The 19,159-nt window shown below is 38.5% G+C and overlaps 1 protein-coding gene and 1 long non-coding RNA gene across 9 annotated transcripts in view; one reads left to right on the forward strand and one right to left on the reverse strand.

The window, feature by feature from the left end:
- Positions 1-216: 216 nt before the first annotated feature.
- On the reverse strand, positions 217-1,422 carry LOC109429004 (uncharacterized). Its single transcript, XR_002134631.3, has 2 exons — positions 749-1,422; positions 217-686 (listed from the first exon to the last, which is right to left on the reverse strand). It is a non-coding gene; the product is annotated as an uncharacterized LOC109429004 (long non-coding RNA).
- A 9,311-nt stretch (positions 1,423-10,733) lies between these two features.
- Positions 10,734-19,159, forward strand: part of LOC109424484 (ralBP1-associated Eps domain-containing protein 1) — a 59,110-nt gene continuing 50,684 nt past the window's right edge. For 5 of the 8 annotated variants that reach the window (XM_062851479.1, XM_029858977.2, XM_029858992.2 and 2 more), the window contains exon 1: positions 10,734-11,085. The gene's annotated coding sequence lies outside the window, so the exon portion shown is untranslated. Of the gene's footprint in view, positions 11,110-19,159 lie in introns of all 8 variants that reach the window. The other 3 variants (XM_029858978.2, XM_029858989.2, XM_029858995.2) reach the window with 1 other exon arrangement.

Genomic DNA, 19,159 nt, shown 5'->3' on the forward strand with positions numbered 1-19,159 from the left:
GAAAATTTCCTTGATAATAAATGGACTGCTCTTAATTAGTTGTATTAAGAACTGAACAACTTCTGGAGTTATTCCAAAGATTCTAATGTATTTGTTGTTCGAAACCTGATTGCCGCCTGCAAACTGCATCCCGGAACGAGGCCCCCCAGCGAGAAGCAGAAAGTTGCAATGAAAGTTGGAGGAATGTGATGTGGATTCAGAGCAGGTAACGCAGAGTTTGAGGTGTTGGTAAATTGAATTTTATTTGAGCGTTTTCGTTCACCTACTGACTCAAGTGTAAAAGTTTCACCCATCGCTTCTCACTCATTTCCACTACCGGTCGGACTACCAGCAGTCGTCGTCGTCATCGTTGAATGAACCGGATTGTACATGCCCGAATTTTGAAGCAGGGCCTTGGGTCATGGATCACGTCCTCGGAACTGACATGTACCCTGTCAACAAAGCGTATCAAGTAGAACATTTTCCGTATCCGCCTGCCACAGATTCCACCGGTGAACTCAAACGGATTACGCCCAAAACGTGGCGCAACGTTGGCAAAAGCCCCTGCATCATCACCAACTTTTTACGGCCACTTCCGCGCGTTTTCACTGAATCGTAGGGAGGTTTAACATTTTCACTATTTCGTTCTGGCTGGCCGATCCTTTAATTTTGATTCCCTTCAGTTTGTATTCCAGGAGGTAATCGATCTGAAAATCATAGAAATAGCTTTTTCTTTGGACATAAACAGTGATGGTAACACAAGTCTTACCTTCTTATGCTTCTATCCTCCCGAGGAAACTTCTGATTCTCGCTGGCTTTATTCGTGAATCTTATCACACCGCACGCTTTTTCGGTAATTTGTTAGACATAACCGTCTTCAGCCACAGAACGATATCCTTTTATCACCCGCGAACTCAAACAAAAATCGTCCTACGTTTTTAAATTTTCAATCGATTCCGTGCTCGATTTTACTGTTTATGTTCCTTTGTTTGGCTGCGATCACGACTTTTGTTGTGCTTCTACCGCTTCTACCCCCCTACTCACAAAATGAGCTGTCAAAATTCTCCCATCAGCAGCTTTACCGTACTGCACCATTTTTCGGCATTCAATAAATATTTAATCATTTTAAATGCTTGTTTTTAATCAAAATAATTACATTTGCTTTGCTTAATAAAAAAAAGCAATTAAAATTAAAAACAATGCGCTGGAAGGTATACTAAATTGGTCATTTTGAGTTCAATCAAGAGTAAAAATTCTTAAAATACTATTTTCCCTAATTCGGTTCAATCACTGTAAGCTTGTATGCGCTATTGAGTCGCCATCTGTTGGAGTTTGGTGGAACATCAGAATGTTTCTATTAGTTTCCGATAGAGTTACATTATACTTGAAGCGCCTCTCGCGGTGGAATATGTCGGAAACCGATGCAGGTAGTCCATTTACCTTTGTTTTTGCGACTTTTTCGTTCTTTTGTTTTGTTTTTTTTTCTTTGCAATGCGTTTTGACTGACCCAAGCAGTTTTGGAGGGTAAAAAAGGTCGTCCCAAGAGTCCTGATGTGGATTAATTAAACAAATAGTGCGATGAGGCCACCCCCCGATAATAATAACCGAAGATAAACAAAAACTTCTATAACGAACTGCCGGAAGTGGCCAAGATGACACCGGAAGAAGTGAGTGAGTTGCGGACAAACCGTTGGTGCCGATTCCAAACCCAGTGCAGAGGTTCAAGCAGGCTTTCCGTGAATGTTAGAGGAAATCAAGAAGCAAGGCTTCGCAAAACCTTCGCCGATTCTGGCCCAGACTTGGCCAGTGCTACTCAACGTCGAAGATCTGAATGGAATCGATCAAACTGGAACCCGGCAAACTTTGGCTTTCCTATTGGATTGCCGGCGTTTATCCACATCGAGGGCCAACAGGTTTCGCGAGGCGAAGCCTGGGGTGGATCGAACTTTCTAGTGATGGCACCAACTTGTGAACGGGCCCAGCAAATTGTGAAAGTATCTTGGAAAATATTCAAGTACCAATTTCAAAACAAATTGTCTGGTGGTGGCGATCGGAGAGCGCAGATCGTATAAATAAAGTGGCCGTCCATAAACGACGTAGATTTTTTAAGGGGAGGAAAGGGTTTTGGTCGAAGTCTACGCTCCATACAAATATTCTGATTTTTGTATGGAAAAAAGTCTACGAGGGGTGATGGGAGGGGGGTTTCTGAGGGCAAGGGTGGCGTGGAGATCATCATTGAAACGCTAGGTCGGCTGAGCGACCTCGTGGCTGCCAACGTCATCGATAGTACACCATCGCCTATCTGGTATTGGACGAGGCGGATCGTAGGTTGAACATGGGCTTTGATTCTTCGAAAACTCTTTCTGGACATCCGGCCCAATTGGCAGACCATCATGACGAATGCGACGTGGCCACCATGTGTCCACTGGTTGACACAAAGCTACACTGAAAAAAATGACACGATCGATTCATGTGTTTTAACTTACGGACCGATCCATATGCGCCAACGTTTTTCTGATGTATTTTTCCAGTGGATTTAATATTTTCTACACTTTAGATTAATCAGATTCACAACATAGGTTCCACAGAAAAGGCCACGTCACCGATTCAAATGTAATTCACTTCAATATAATATTGGTTACACATGGCGTTCAAATTGCCCTATCTTTATCTGAATGCGATAGTCAAAACATCAAATTCTCATATGTGATTCTAATGTTATTTAAGTAATTTCTCAAACGTATTTGCGTTACTGGTTATTTCAAATGGATTTAATAACTGGAGGCACAGGACCAACAAAAAAAAAACGTCAAATGCGTCAAAACGTTTTTCAACATGGTCGACAATAGATCACTCGAGTTTGCCGTTTGCTGCGAAGTATGTTGTTTTAATTTTGATTTAATCAATCATTAAGTTAATTATTTTAATCCATTTCCAGGAGAGAACATTGGCAGGCCAGTTTTCGGTCCCCAGAAGGTGAGCAGTAAAACTTTTTAGTTGGCCATCGCTTATTTTCACTTCGTTCCAGACCTAACTTCAGTCGCTTGCTGAATTTTCATTATCGTGAATTATCCTGTCTTGATGAATTCTTCCAGGGTACCAAGAATCTTAGCTCGTCGTCGCGAAGTCGACTCACCTTTCTCCGATTGCATGCATAGTGGCTTTTATCGCTTCGGGGAAGTAAGTGTTCCTGGATTCATCGGAGGATAGGTGGCAAGGGCCGGTTGGCAGTAGAGAATTATCGGTGGTCACATCTGTTGGTGTAAATTGGGGAAGTGTATGGCTGCCCCCACAGCTGGTGGAGAAGTCCCACACTGAAATGAAAACTCCATTGATTTTTATGTGCACAAAGCAGATAAAAGTGAATCGGTGGCTCAAATCCTCATTTTATGTGCGGCAGTTAGATTTTAAAGTGTTTGCATTAAATATAATTGAGATGCACATATTTTTCATATGCAGTGCTATGAATTCGAAGAATGGTACATTTACAACCTATGTTAACTGAATATAAATTTTGAGTGCATCGATTAATAATTCAAAACGTTCAAAACATTTTATTAACGGAAAAATGATGGAGCAAAAAGGAAGACTTTTATTGCTGGCTATTGCTATTTCAAGTCTCCCGGTCGAATTACTGCAGTTTTGTTCAAGGTACCGTATTTTAGTCATTTTTTTACGTAATAATAATCAAAATATGCCAACAGATCAAGATCGAGGTTACGACGCGGCAAAGTACAGTGAAATCTATCAGCGGATTTTTGCTTGAATACAGGAGCGCGTAAGTATTCATTTCTTTGTGATTGATAAAATAACATTTGATTTAAATCGGGATTTAAATAAACGATTTCTTTCAGGGGTTTGATATTATCAGCTTTGTTCAAGTGGAGGTGCTGATCGTAAAACAAACACGCTGAAGCGGATTACGCTTTTAGTAGTAGATCCAGTCGCGCGTCGCACCACCGAAGTCTTCCGGAGAAAAAGCTCAGGCCTGAGGAAGCCCAAAGGATCAGTGATTCCCCACCGAAAAATGCTTTTGGAATGATCCAAGTAATCAATATAGTTTCCAAATCTGATTCCAAATACATTTTTTCATCATAAGATAATGAATCTGAATTATTTTATTTCTAGAAAATCACATATAGTGTTTATTTGTGATGCATATTAAATGCAATAGGTTGACCTTTAAAATGAAAAAAGTACAGACCTTTATTATTTATGTGCATTGCATCTTGCATTGCATGTAGAAACTAAGATGGGCTAAAATCTGGTTCTATGTGCAAGGCCAGTGTAATTTATGTGCAAAGCTTGATTGCAAAAATCAATGTGCGCGGCATATAGAAACTAGATGCGGATTATTTTTAGTGCAGTCTCTGTGTTTGCTATCGGAAAAGCAATGCGCTCATTCACATCCAGTTTTAACGTTTGCTCGGATCCGTTAGCTGCTCCGGAATTGTAGCTGAGCTTTGAAGGACCATTTCATCCGGGATCGTGAGGCAATAGGTTCGCAGTGCTCGTTGAGTTGTCAAAGTAGGTAATAAATAATACATGTCTTTTTTGGGAAACTATTCAAACAATTATAAAACTCAGAATTTGTTGAAACATTTTTTGAGAAAATCAAAATTAACCTTATTTTTTTTTAGTTTTGTCAATAAATTATGTTTATTCTGAGCTTCGTCCCTCATTTAATCCATAGTAATACTATCAAAAATATTATTAATAAAATCAAGTAGAACCATTAAAATGCACTTACAATAAATTGTTATTACAATTAAAAATTTCGATTTTTAATAAATTATCGAATTAATATATATAAGTAGTGAAGTGCTATTATTTTGCGCAAGCTCTTGATTTTTCTTTTACGGTATCAAATTTGATTAGCAAAATATGTGTGCTAAGAGTAAAACTAATTTATCCCAAGTAACACACATGTTATATAAAAGTTACGACAGCGCAGGTTTTGGTTGTATAGAAGTTTATTTTACGTTATTTCAACACAATATTAGAATTACGTTAAATAAACTTGTATACAACCAAAACTTGCGCTGTCATAACTTTAATATAACATGTGTGTTGCTTGGGATCCTTAACACATATTAAGTTAAATTTCAAAACTGAAATCGTGAAAGTAAAACTATGAGTTTGTGCGAAATAATGGCACTTTACATTGTATTTTCCATGAAGCACTATATGTACGGCATAACTTCCAATCCATGTGGATCAAAACACAAAATTTATGTGCAGCAAAATATGACGTTGATGTATTCGAAAGTTGAACTTCACTAGATTGGAATGGTTTATTTGATGGCACTTCATTCAGAATCCCTATGTATTCTATTCAAATTTCGTGTGAAATACACATGAGATTCGTGTGGACCATTGATAGGTAGGTGCACAAATATAGTCGGTGAACCCATATGTTTCACACGTGACATTCGTGGGTTTTACAATTTGCGCAAATCTATATGTAAAACACATTACTCAGACGTGTCAATTTTTTTGAGTGTACATGAATATTCCGATCCAGGTATACTTCGGATCGGAACGCTGAATCAGGCCGCAATGCACACTGTTTATCCAACAGATCGAGATGAGTACATGCGGGTGATGAACTTCGTGACCAACATTTGGGGCTTGTTCACAAATGCACGCTCAAATCGGTCCACTCAGAAATGTGTAATACCGTATTACTCCGTTAATACGACACCGACTGTTGTCGTATAACCGGGGTAAACTTTTAATTCAACAAACTGGTCACCCTACACCACCACACTCAGAATAATTAACAGATTGAATATAAGTGCCCTGCACTTAGATTGTGACCAATTGCTTTTGCATTTAAAAAATAAGTGCAGCCCTATCGAAACTTTCTCAATTCAATCAAGATGAATTTTATGTGCGAACCTGTTGCATTGTAAAAATCAATTATTGATGGGATTTAATTGTGAGGCACATAATTTCTATTACTAAGAATAATAACTTTATATTGGTATTAGGAGTAGACTTTGAAGTAAACATAATTGAAAATCTCGAATGATCTGCGATCGAACTGATATAAATAACTTTCCAAATCATTTTAAACTGGTTTTGGAAAGTACTTAACCAACTCGATCACAGATTATGCCGAGCTTGATTTGCTATCTAACAGTTAATAGAGAACCGTTGACGATTGTCACACAATAAGTTTTATTTTCAAGCCATTATGAACTCAATCCGCCGATCTGCCAACGTCACGGTCAACGAAGATGATGAACCAGGGAGGATGCAACAATGAGCTCCCGTAGGCTCCCGGTCAAACAGCACGTCTCAGTCGTAGCTCCATCCGGCAGCTCCGAAATCGATTCCGATTTCGTCCTTGGTGACGGTGGTACAGCGGTCGGCGTTTTAGTGTTATTCTACCGAAAATACAAAAGAGATGTATGTACTTTGAAAACATTTTACAAGATGGATAATAAATTAACTACTTACCTTGGAAAACAAACAGAAACTCGATCGGCAAATTTGATATCTTGAGCTTAATCTTGAGGATGACGATTTTTCCGCCCGAAAATGTGGATCTCCCGCACGCGCCATGCTCGTTTCGCGCTTGTTATGCTTGTGATTGGATTTTATGTTGACAGGGTTGTAATTTATGTTGCTGCACTCTAAATGTATTATAAGAAGAATGAAATTTAACAAACTAACTATTTATTTTCATTAGTTGCACATAAAATGATTTTTTTCTCTCTCGTTACTGATCTATGTGCTTTTTGCACTTAAATTCTATCAGTAAATTTATTTGAGTGCATGCTCATTGAAATTTGGCAACTCTATTTTTGTTTTTGTTTTGATTTCCAGATTTGTTATGAAACATAATTTTATCAAATATTGCGGTGGTGCGAATGAAAAGCTCGTTCTTTCTACGATTGTTGCCATCCTCAGTTCATTCCGGTTGGTCTCCAGGCGGTTTGGGTGTTGAATAGCACCAACTCAGAACTTCCGAAATTTGCGGCTGCAAGAGGAGTTGCTGCGGGTGCGAGTATAAGCGCAATATCAAACTGTTTTGCATTTACAGTGTACATCGCTGTGACATTTGAACACTTTTTAATTCGACATGTGTCGTATAAGCGGGGTACGAATTAAAAAGTGTCGTATTAAAACGTGTCGAACCAGAGAGGTAAGACGGTAATCACTCATTTGTGCATATTTTCCAGACCACACTATTATGCTTTTGGTCGAAATACGAAGTGACCGAACGTGCGAAAATTAATTTTTGACCTACTTAGAAATGTCGCAACTCAATTTGGATTAGTGCATATTGTTGCTCTTAATTAGCTTAATGATGCGCAACAGAAAAAATAGATTCAAATTTACTTCGCAGCTGCAACTTCGCATGTGCTTCTAGCGACGACTTCGATTTGGTGGTGCGACGATAATAATTTTGTGCAAAGTGACCTTACACATTTTTGTGTTGATGCCAGAATATCGAAACAGTCTGTGTAACTGTCACACAGGGGCCATGCACAAATTACGTCACGTCTTAAGGGGGAGGGGGGTTTTGCAGAACGTGACGACCCATACAAAAATATTGAGGTCCCATACAAAAAGTGTGACATAGGGGGGAGGGGGATTGAAAAAGGTCGATTTTTGCGTGACATAATTTGTGTATCACCCGTGGTATCACCGTATCACGAAAAAAAAATCGCAGTAGGCGTTGCCGCGTGCAGACGTGTTTTGATCTGCTCGTCGTATTTCGTTCGCGTTTGAAAGTTTTTTTTTTTCTTCGCGATTCCGCTGACAGTTTGGCCGGTGCTACGCCATCCGGATGGCTCTTCCGCGGGTGAAAAAGTGTGAAATATAGATTTTGAGAAGATTTGTGTTCAAACATCCATGTTACTGAAGCAGCTGGCAGCGTTACACCATCTGGAAGTGTTTTAGAGTCTTGTGCGAGATTGCATGCCGCTGGCAGCAGGGGGTTCACGCAAGCGGGGCCGAAGTAGTTTTATCGTAATTTTTGGCGTTTTTGTCTGACCGGCCATTAGATTCGAGAACCGGTCGGTATTTAACCAAGCTATCAATGATTCGCGAGTGGTTCCAGAATCGAAGAGTGTGGCCTCATATTCATATTGTCTATCCGGTTGGAATCAAGACCGACATTCAATCAGAAATTGTCATTTTCTTGGTCCACAAGTGTCGCAACTGTTTCGCATCTGGTGCGCTGTGTTGCTGACAACAACGGGAAGGATGCGCACTACTTTTGACATGGTTATAAAACGTCGCGAGTTGGGTCGCGTCGCGACTTGATTGTGCGAAGTCCGGTTTGGTGGCGGCCCGACAATAATTCTGTGAGAGGTCAAGTGACGTGTGTTCAAATGATGACTGAATGCGTGCGTGATGGTGACGAGACGAGGAGCATGCCGAGCATGCCTATCTGCGCTGTTACGATGTTCCCATGGTGATGGCAGCGCTACCTTGGATGGATTCCGGTGAGAATGTTGTAATTATCGTTACTACAACAAATTGAACTAAATACGCGCCAGTTTCGAATTTACCTTTGAAACAGGAAGTGTGTTTGCATTATCATTATCCATTTGATAACGGTAATGCACACATGCGGGGCTTGTTGTAAGTGAAGGTGACCTCGGAATGGACGTGAGTAACCAGACATTCTGAAACGGGTCACTGGATCCCAACAGAGCTATCACCTTTCAACTCCCGGGCTAAAGATGATTTCAGTTGTGAGTGTGAAATTAAGTAAAAACCATACAGGCAACTGAAGACATTCCATAATACCACTGCCGGACAGTGGGAGTTGAATTGTACACACACACACACACCCGTGGTATCACCGTATCACCCCACATTGAAGAATGTGTGAAGGTTACACATTGAGAAAACGCTTCCCTTTTTGCTTCAAAAATATGTGGAAGCGATATTAAAATTGATTTCAGAGCTCGCTGGGGAGCTCGAGAATGCCGAAAATTATCGCTTCCTTGTGGCATTCCTGCCTAGTACAGTCCGGATTCGCTGGTTGGGTCACGACTGCGCCCCGATTAGCGAATCGTGTTCGTTCGTTTGGGCAACTGACAACTGATCAAAATGCTCTAAACACACGCAAGTGGCGAGAAATACGTCACGAAACACTCACATACTTGCGCAAACGTTCTGTATACAGGAGCTGTGATGCGACGGCGGTCAGATGTCAAACTCGTTTTGACATCTATTTTGACATTGACAGTGTTTTTTAGTTGGGTTTTGCCCCAACCAGTGAACATTCAACCATCGAGACAGCCCATCTAACGAGCTCTCAACGAACGAATCGTCACTGTATTCCAAACCGGATCAGGACCGAACGCCAAAGTTCGCTCCTGATCCTGTGTGTACTAGGCACACAGAGAACAGACATCCAAGTCCAGTTCCAAAACAGTGTAAGGAATTTAACGGCCATTTGATATCGGCAACACAAGTGGCAATAGCGTGGCACTGTAATCGGTTAATTTCCCATACTAATTTAATTCACCACTGTTTGGTGGCGTTAGTGCAAGCCGTCTGCGGCAAGCAAACGCTTCAAGAAGACATTTTTATTGTTTACAAAGGACTTAACTGCCATTGTGACTATTGTTGACTAGCGCTAGCGAGCTGTGTTTTGGCTGCTGAGCAATAAAAGCACAACTATTTTGTGCTAAATTGTGTAAATCATTATTGATAGATTGATTACCAATAAATAAGCCCGAAAGTATGTCGTTATGTGATCTGTGCTGCTGGATTATCACTTCCTTCCAGTCTTGGATACCGGGTCTCCTGCCTAGTACACACAGGATCAAGAGCAAACTTTGGCGTTCGGTCCTGATCCGGTTTGGAATACTAGGCAGGAAGGCCGCAAGGAAGCGATAATTTTCGGCATTCTCGAGCTCCCCAGCGAGCTCTGAAATCAATTTTAATATCGCTTTCACATATTTTTGAAGCAAAAAGGGAAGCGTTTTCTCAATGTGTAACCTTCACACATTCTTCAAATCAGCCTGCAAACGCTTCAATGTGTGACAGTTACACAGACTGTTTCGATATTCAGGCATCAACACAAAAATGTGTAAGGTCACTTTGCATAAATTTAGTGTGGTCTGGAAAATATGCACAAATGAGTGATCATTACACATTTCAGGCCAAACATATCAATAGGTCCTATCTGCATTTGAGAGGCTCTCTTTGTTCACTTTATCTTTCAATAATTGCAATGTAATGGTACACTTTTCAACTATTTTTGCAGTACAAATCAAAAGACGATTTTTTTACCATCGTTCAATGCAAAGAGACAACCATAATACAAATAAATAGCTGAGATATTTACGAAAGAGAGGAAAACCAAAGAGAGCTTCTCTTTTGCAGATAGGACCTTTAGACATGTTTGGCCTGATTTCTGAGTGGACCGATTTGAGCGTGTAGTGGTTTCTGCTTTTAGGAGTGTTGCGTGTACGTACACGCTGCATTACACGAACACCACTTGAGTTACTGGTTGAAAATAGTAAAAAAAAGCTCAGCTGTTCCCAGCAAAATCAAATGGGCATATTTTCAACCAGTAGATTTGCATTAGTGTTCGTGACACCGCGCTGCGAAACCACATCACAGCAAACATACGACCTATTCAAATCGAACGCCAGATTTGTTCAACCCTGCAAAATAATTGCACAATCCTGTCCCCTTTTTCGAACATAATGACGGCTGCCAAAACAGCTGTCATCATCAGCCATAATCAAAAGGCGAGAGTTTTCCTTCGTTTTTCATCTTTGCGCTGCAGCAGCGAGTCGTCCTCGTCAGGCATTTTCATTCATCGCAGTCACTCGGTTCTTCTGATGGTGTTAAATTTCGTCGTCGTCGTCGTCTTCGTTTTAGACCGATTTATCAAAATTAGCAGCTTTGTAAAGTGTATAAAATGTTCGCGAGGTATTCGCGGCTAGTTAGTGCATGAAGATTGCGTCGAAAAGTGTGTGCTAAAAGTGTGCAATCGACGGAAAGCTGCCAGCTAGCGATTGTTTTGGGTGCGGAAAAATTGTGTTGTCTTTCGAAAAAAAAAGTGACGCGATTCTTCAACCAGTGCAGCATCAAACGCGGAGGATTATCGTGTGCTAAAAATAGGTGTGCATCCTGAGCTCATTAGCGGTATTTACCGAGAAGAAACAATCCCGAATAATAATTAGTGCTCTTGGGTTGCGGGGTGGGGTGGTTAAGGGGGAGGCGCAATAGGTGTTTCCTTCGGATGCTTTGCGGGTTGCTGTGGTGTTGCAAGCATCAGAGCTCGGCAGTCACCACTAGCAGTGATGCCAGATTTGCGGAATTTTTTCTACACTAATGAAAATTCGATCAAGTCAAACAAGATGTTTGAGCATTGGTTTCTTTCTGTGTACTAACAGCTTTGCTAACGTTGCTTCCCCTCCTTGATGACCGTAAGGACGTAGCCGGCGCCATTATTGACCTTGCTATACATAGTTGGGAACTCTCCAACTGTGTACAATGCAAATGATGTGCTGGTGCTAGTCCCAAGCAACTAGGCTAATGCTAATTGTAAAGGATAATCATTCAGTTACTACTTTACATTAGGGCAAGGATTCAAGAACCAGGGTCCAATAAACGAAAGATTCTTTGGGTTTTGACACCAATTAGTAAACTATTTTATGATGGGCAACAAGATTTTTCCAGAACTGCTGTCTTAGTACGTAAAACGTTAAATTGCTATCTTATTACAGAGTTTATCAGAAGGGACATTTTTGCGGTCGTGATAGAGGTACCAACCACTACTGGTAAAACAGATCGCTGTGGCTTCAGCTTAGTTTCCTGTGGTAAGGTACACCGGGGCAAGTTGAAACACGAAGTTTTGATTTAGATTTCAATACAATTTGGAAATTTGTCCTTCGCTAAAAGATCTCTTCCTGAGATCGCATCATTTGTACAATTCTGTAAAGAAAACAAACCGTTTATCATTGACGCAAATGCGCATCACACGGTATGGGGTAGTACGGATATTAACAATCACTATTAGGGTAATTCATGTATTTTGAACAGGCTGAGGACAACGTGGGGAAAATCGTCCCCTAACTTTCTTAGAAAACAATTAATTATTTTGCAAAGTTACTAATACGCTTATAATATGATTGTACTTTGCGTTTCTGGTGACAAAAACCTTAACGAAAGCATTTTAAGCTTAGAAAATTACAATTTCCGATTGCTGTTAGAATAGCATTTTGGAAACCGAATATATGTTTTGGACACCCTCGGGTATATATAATTTGGACAGGGCAATTATCTCAATGTTTAGCCATGAATACTGTTAAATCATGAAAGTAGCATAAATTAACGAGTATTTTCTTACAAATAATCAAATATCTTCTTTTTTTAATTTCTTTGTATTTGTGAATTTTAACTTAATGCTAATTCTTCACAAGGATCAAATATCTCCGCTTAAGAGGCATCTATTTTGATAACTATTACAGTTTTAATAAAATCGAGAACATATCGCCAGATCCACAGAATAACGCCTCCAAGTATGCAATCGCACAGCATCCCCATGTAGTTCGTCAGATGACCAAAATATATTTACAGTAGAAAACTTGTAATGTATTTTGGACACCACATATTCAACACGTTCTAGATGAATGTTAAGAGATTGGCTGCCTAATAGCTGCCTTATTGAACATTTTTCATTGCAATAGGGTAATTCATGTATTTTGGACAGGCTGAGGACAACGCTGGAAAAATCGTCTTCTAGCTTCCTTAGAAAGCAATTGATTATTATGCAAAATTACTATTGGGTTTCCCATTAATGTTTAGACTACTGTGATAATTTGAGAATGCACTGAATCATCATTTCCCAGCGAAATTTCACACCAATCAACCTTATTTTGTTTATCTGCCGACGCCCCTGTCATGAACTCAACCGAACTTGTGTATGCCAGCCGTTGCGAAGTCGTATGCGAAATTCGACTTTGATGATGATAATTTCGGCCGAGTCTAAATGGGTGCAAATGTCGCAATAATACGCTTAAAATATGATTGTACTTTGCGTTCCTGGTGACAAAAACCTTAACGAAAGCATTTTAAGCTTAGAAAATCACAATTTCCAATCGCCTGTTAGAATTGCATTTTGGACACCGAATATATGTTTTGGACACCCCCAGGTATATATAATTTGGACAGGGCATTTATTTCAATGTTTAGCCGTGAATACTGCTAAATCATGGAAGTAGCATAAATTAACAAATATTTTCTTGCAAATAATCAAATTTCTCCGCATAACAGGCATCTATTTTGATAACTATTATAGTTTTTGTTAAAATCGAGGAAATATCGCCAGACCCACAGAATACGCCTCCAAGTATGCAATTGGCCAGCATCCCCATGTAGTTCGCCAGATGACCAAAATATATTTACAGCAGAAATCTTGCAATGTATTTTGGACACCACCTATTTTAAGCGTTCCAGATGAATGTTAAGAGATTGGCTGCCAAATGCTTCTTTATTGAACATTTTTCATTGCTATAAGGCTTTTAAAATTCTTACAATTATTAATTCAACGATTTTGAGGTGAATATTGTGTGTGACTGTGAAGTGTATGTCGTCTTGCATACCTGTGCATTTGAGGGGTTTTAGTGAAACTATTTACATTTTCGATAATTTTGAAGTAAATTTGTAATGGTTAAGCGTATTTTCAACGTAAGTCATCAGAATAGGGTCTGCTTGATCCACTAAACGATATTGAGAAGTATCTACTTTAATTAGCTCTCCGGAACAAGGCATACATTGCCGTGCATGTCCAAATTATATACATGTCCAAATTATATTTTTTACCCAATGGCTTTCAAATTTCTTCCAATTATTAATGTCCAGATTACATATGTGGTGGGTTACGTGCTTGCTTCTTGACAGTTGGAGTGGTTATGAATTGAAATCCTGCCATCAGCCTACTTGATGAGTATCAAATTACCACATCTCCTTTTCTTTAGAAAGATGGCTCCTTTAACCAGCCGGTTGTCCGTGAAGGACTTTAGTAATCGTGCCTTCACCGGACCAACCAGCCGGTTGTCCGTAAAGGACTTTATTTTGTTTCTCGTGCATCTTGAGGTGATCTGCCACTTTAGATTTGATCGCTTCGTTTTATTTTCAATTTTCTTCGTCATCTCCCCACGGTACTGAAATCCGGCCGATTCATTGGTTCTGGGGCCGGGCGAAGGGCTTTCGTTTAAAGAATCTTCGAATTATTCTTCATCTTCATTGAAATCCAGTAAGATCCGATCCTCGTCTGCCATTTTGTGGTGGGTTACGTGCTTGCTTCAGTTGGAGTGGTCATGAATTGAACTCCTGATGAGTATCAAACAACCACAAATTATATTCCATCAAAATGGAGCCTTGTAAAAGTTTTTTTATACCAATAAAGAGAAGCGAGACAAGATGCTTCCGAAAGTTTATAGGTCAATTAGTCTTTCTTCAGTTTCGTTGAAGACTATGGAAAAGGTTTTGAAGGATTTTATCAATTGTTCTTACATAAAAGAACGTCCCCTATCTAACTTCCAGTTTGCTTATCAACCTGGTTAGACAATGGTTACGCACGCTCAAATCGGTCCACTCAGAAATGCGTAATGATCACTCATTTTTGCATATTTTTCAGACCAAACTAAATTTGTGCAAAGTGACCTTACACATTTTTGTGTTGATGCCTGAATATCGAAACAGTCTGTGTAACTGTCACACACTGAAGCGTTTGCAGACTGAATTGAAGAATGTGTGAAGGTCACACATTCAGAAAACGCTTCTTTTATTTCTTCAAAAATAATGTAAATGCGATATTGAAATTAATTTTATAACTCGCTGTGGAGCTCGAGAATGCCGAAAATTTTCGCTTCCTTGGGGCCTTTCTGCCTACCAAACAGGATCAAAACCGAACGTCAAAGTTGAAAAGTTCGCACCTGATCCTGTAGGCAGGAGACCCCGTATCCAAGATTAGAAGGAAGTGATAATGCGGGCAGTACAGAACACAACGACATACTTTTGAGCTTATTGATTGGTAATCAATCTACAAATAATGATTTACATAATTTAGCACAAAATGGCTCGCCAGCGCTCGTCAACAATAGCCACAATGGCCGCCGTCAAGTAAGTCCTTTGTAAACAATAAAAATGTCTTCTTGAAGCATTTGCCAACCGCAGACGGCTTGCACAAAAATGTGTAAAGTTCCATCAGCTCATAGCATGAGCTTGCCTTACACATTTTTTTCACACATTCTGCAGGCTTTGACAAGCGATGACAGAAAGTGTGTGAGGATTACACATCCACTGTGCAGGCACGGACTTACAAAAAGTATTGCAACAATATTGCATCACCCTGACTCACCTCGATATCTCCAAAACCCGAGGACTTTCAAAGATGCTGTCTTCAGGAAAGTTATTCAGAAGACCAAAAGCAACAACTTTTCTGAAGGCGGCATTTTTGTTGGTGTTCTGGTTTTAGAGATATCGAGGTGAGTCAGGGTGATGCAATATTGTTGCAATACTTTTTGTGAGTCCGTACTTATAGACTGTTTCAGAAATTATAAATACACTTTGTTAATTGAATTAAATGAACTTGTCTAATGGTTTTTACCAATTTCTTTCAGCGTATAGCATATTGTACTCCATATTTTTATATTTCCTTTCAATTGTCTTGATATTTTTAAAAACAGTCGAGTTCTCTAAGAAATAAATTATTTTTTCAAATTTGCATTTGCACAAAGGTGATTTTTAATGAATCCAACATTATTTATCACTAAATACCATAAATTATCTAAATTTTTATCACATTCGATTTCTCAACAAGTTGTCTAAGGAATGCCTTGATAAAATTAGGGAAAAATCAATAAAGGCATTTCTACAACATTTTTTCGAAGATCAAGTTTCTTATTTTTTAAGGTTTTCAACGGATCATAAGAACTACCACACAGTTTCTTAGCTTTCCTGAACGCATTCAATTCAAACAAACTTATTTTTTCAGCTCATTCGATCCTTCAGATGGAAAAACTTGTCATACCATAAAAACGAATGCAGTAAGCAGTAATTAAAACATGCGTTTGCTTAACGTTTGTTGCTACTGGTGTTGAGAAATTTGCAACAAAAAAATTTGTATTGAGAAGGCCCGTAATGGTGGTTCTTGATCAAATATTCCAGTAAAAATCACTCTTACCAATCGAGAAATATCTTTTATTATCGATGCAGCAATTTTTATAGTGTTTGGAAATTAAATATTTTATCTGTGAGATTTTTTTCTATTCTACCATGCTACATTTTTTGACCACTTTGTGCAACTTCAAATTTCAATCATCTAGTTTACAGAGCCCTATTTTTTAACTTTTACCAGAAACATCAACAAAATTGGTATTATTTGCTTCGTTAGCATGTTTACTATAAGAGCTAGAAGAAACTTTTTTGGATATTGTGCTCAAATTTAAATGGCAGTTAATCGTTAGTGTATTTATAATTTCTGAAACAGTCTATATGACGGGTAGTGTATATCTTTGTTGTTGTTCGTCAGAGCCTTCTGCTGAAACGACCCTAGCGGCTTTTTCAATACTTTTCATTATTTGAACCCGTGGATTGACACAAAGTATTTTCCCATGTCTTTTGGCCATAGAACATTGATGATGATTATCGTTGGCAGAATTTTAGTGTTGAAATTCTAGCACCGATTCTTTGCGAGGTACTTATCCGAAACTCGTATGGTTCATAGCTTAGTTTTCCCTAGATCCTCTGCGGATTTCTGGCAATATTCACAGCTAGTGGTATGCTAGTGGTATACACTTTTTTAATTGCTGGCGTGAGCTTTGTTTTAGATATTAATATAAATAGATTCTTTAAACCAATTTGATGGAATATAGCCAGGAAACCACAGCTGTAGGGTTAGGCGGGGCAGAATGGACACCCTCAATATTATCATACATTCGAACTATTATGCATATAATCCATTTATTTACAATGTAGTTTCAGCAGAGAAACATTCAAAATTAGTATTATATAATTATATCGCCCTCCTCGTTTTTTGTACATGGAAATTATAATTTTCACACCTTTCAAAATACGGTCTTATGACAAATTAACTGCAAATGGATTAAAAACTGATAAGTCTCTATAACACATTTCATTAGTTTAGCTGTATTGACATACTTAACCTGTTTATATTTACTTCTTTTTATATCGAAAAACTTGTTTAAAAATGTGTACTCTTATGGGGCAACCCTAATCCCACTTAATGCATCTGGCAGGAGCCAACATCTATCGTGTATCCACAATAGAATCCTTTATGGATACACAAATGTTTACATACAAGATGTTGGATTCTTAAAAATGGCGGCCTCGCACCCTGGTGTATGGTGTCCATACTGTCCCGCATATATACCTAGCTTAAAGGGTGATACGGTCAAAATTTGGTCACACAATTTTTTTTTTCATAACTTTAGACTGCGTACACCAAAACAGCTGATTTTTGGACCAGTAATGCTACATTATATGTAGCTTATACCATAAAATTTTCATCAAAATCGATTAAGTATTGGTTGATATTTAGATAAAATCATCGACCTACCTTTTTAAAATTTTGTACAAAGGCGCTCCATAGTAAATTTTCGGAAATTTAAGGTCAGTAAAGCACAATTTTAATTATAGAACTACCAATACTGCTCCGATTTTTTCAAAATTTTACAGCATAATACTATTATGAAAACATGTTCTAAGTAAAATTTTGAGCCATTTTGTATGAATACTTTCAAAGTTGTAGCAGTTTGAATATCAATAAAACTGATCGGGTGCCACCTAAGCAAATATAACTTTGTAACGGCTGGATCAAATTGAATGAAATTTTTACACAACATTTTGATATGCATACTTCACATATAGAAAAAATGTCATTGAAATCGGTTAAGTATCTCTGGCTCTATAAATAAAACAGTAAAAATGTGTTCTTATTTGTGAATCCTCTTTGCACAAAATTTTAAAATTGCAGATCTCAGGGTTCAACAATATCTCCGCAAATACATACTAGACCGATTTTGATAAACAATGTATGGTACAAGCTACATATAATGTACCATTACTGATCCAAAAATCAGCTGTTTTGGTGTACGCAGTCTAAAGTTATGAAAAAAAATGTGTGACCAAAATTTGACTCGACTTGACAAAATTTGACCACCTAAACAAACATAACTTTGTAACAGCTGGAAATTTTTACACAACATTTTGATATGTATACTTTACATACAGATTTTTTTTCATTGAAATTGGTTCAGTATTTCTGGCTCTATAAATAAAAGAGTAAAAATGTGTTCTTATTTTTTAATCCTCTTAGTACAAAATTTTAAAATTGCAGTTTTTAGGATTCACAACATCTCCGCAAATCCTACACCGATTTTGATGAAAATTTTATGGTATAAGCTACATGCAATGTTCAAAAATCAGCTATTTTGGTGTACGCAGTCTCAAGTTATGAAACAAATAGTGTGACCAAATTTTGACCGTATCACCCTTTATATACGTTAGGTATACCTAACGACGGCCATGAGAAGTTAACATTTTTCGAAACGTTTTTTGAAGTAGACAAACCAAATTTATCCTTTTGTACTCATGTTCAACAGCTGCTGTATGTATATACTTCAAAAGGATACATGCATGAAAAAGGTTAACTTTTACGACATCCTGACAGGTAAAATCGTCAAAAACCTTAGGGTGTCCATATTGCCCCACTTACCCCTATTGCAAGGAATCTGTCGAAGATCTCGGGAGGAATGCAATCTAGTTTGTACATACACAACCAGTACATGCACTCTATCAACTTTATATCGTCTGTTCAGTATAACTAACGAATCTATCGATAAACCTCAAACAATCAGAATAACGTTTCGCAGTTCCGTCAAATCTGGCATCCGTGCCCGGGGCAGCCGAAACAGCTGAGCTGAGAGATAACCAGTCCAGTGATGCCACATACACAGATTTACCTAGAATTACACAGATTTTTTCCCATTTTCGCCTACAGATATCTGTGATCACAGATCAAAGATATTTGCAATAAAAAAGATTTTTAAGATTTTTAAACAATGACAATGACTTTCGTGAAAAAAAGCTTTATTATAATTTTCATGTACTCAAATTTAAAAAATAGAAATTGAATCTTCTAGTGGGATGGCCTAGGCCAAGCTTC

The sequence above is a fragment of the Aedes albopictus genome, chromosome 2, assembly GCF_035046485.1.
Source record: "Aedes albopictus strain Foshan chromosome 2, AalbF5, whole genome shotgun sequence".
NCBI lineage: Eukaryota > Metazoa > Arthropoda > Insecta > Diptera > Culicidae > Aedes > Aedes albopictus.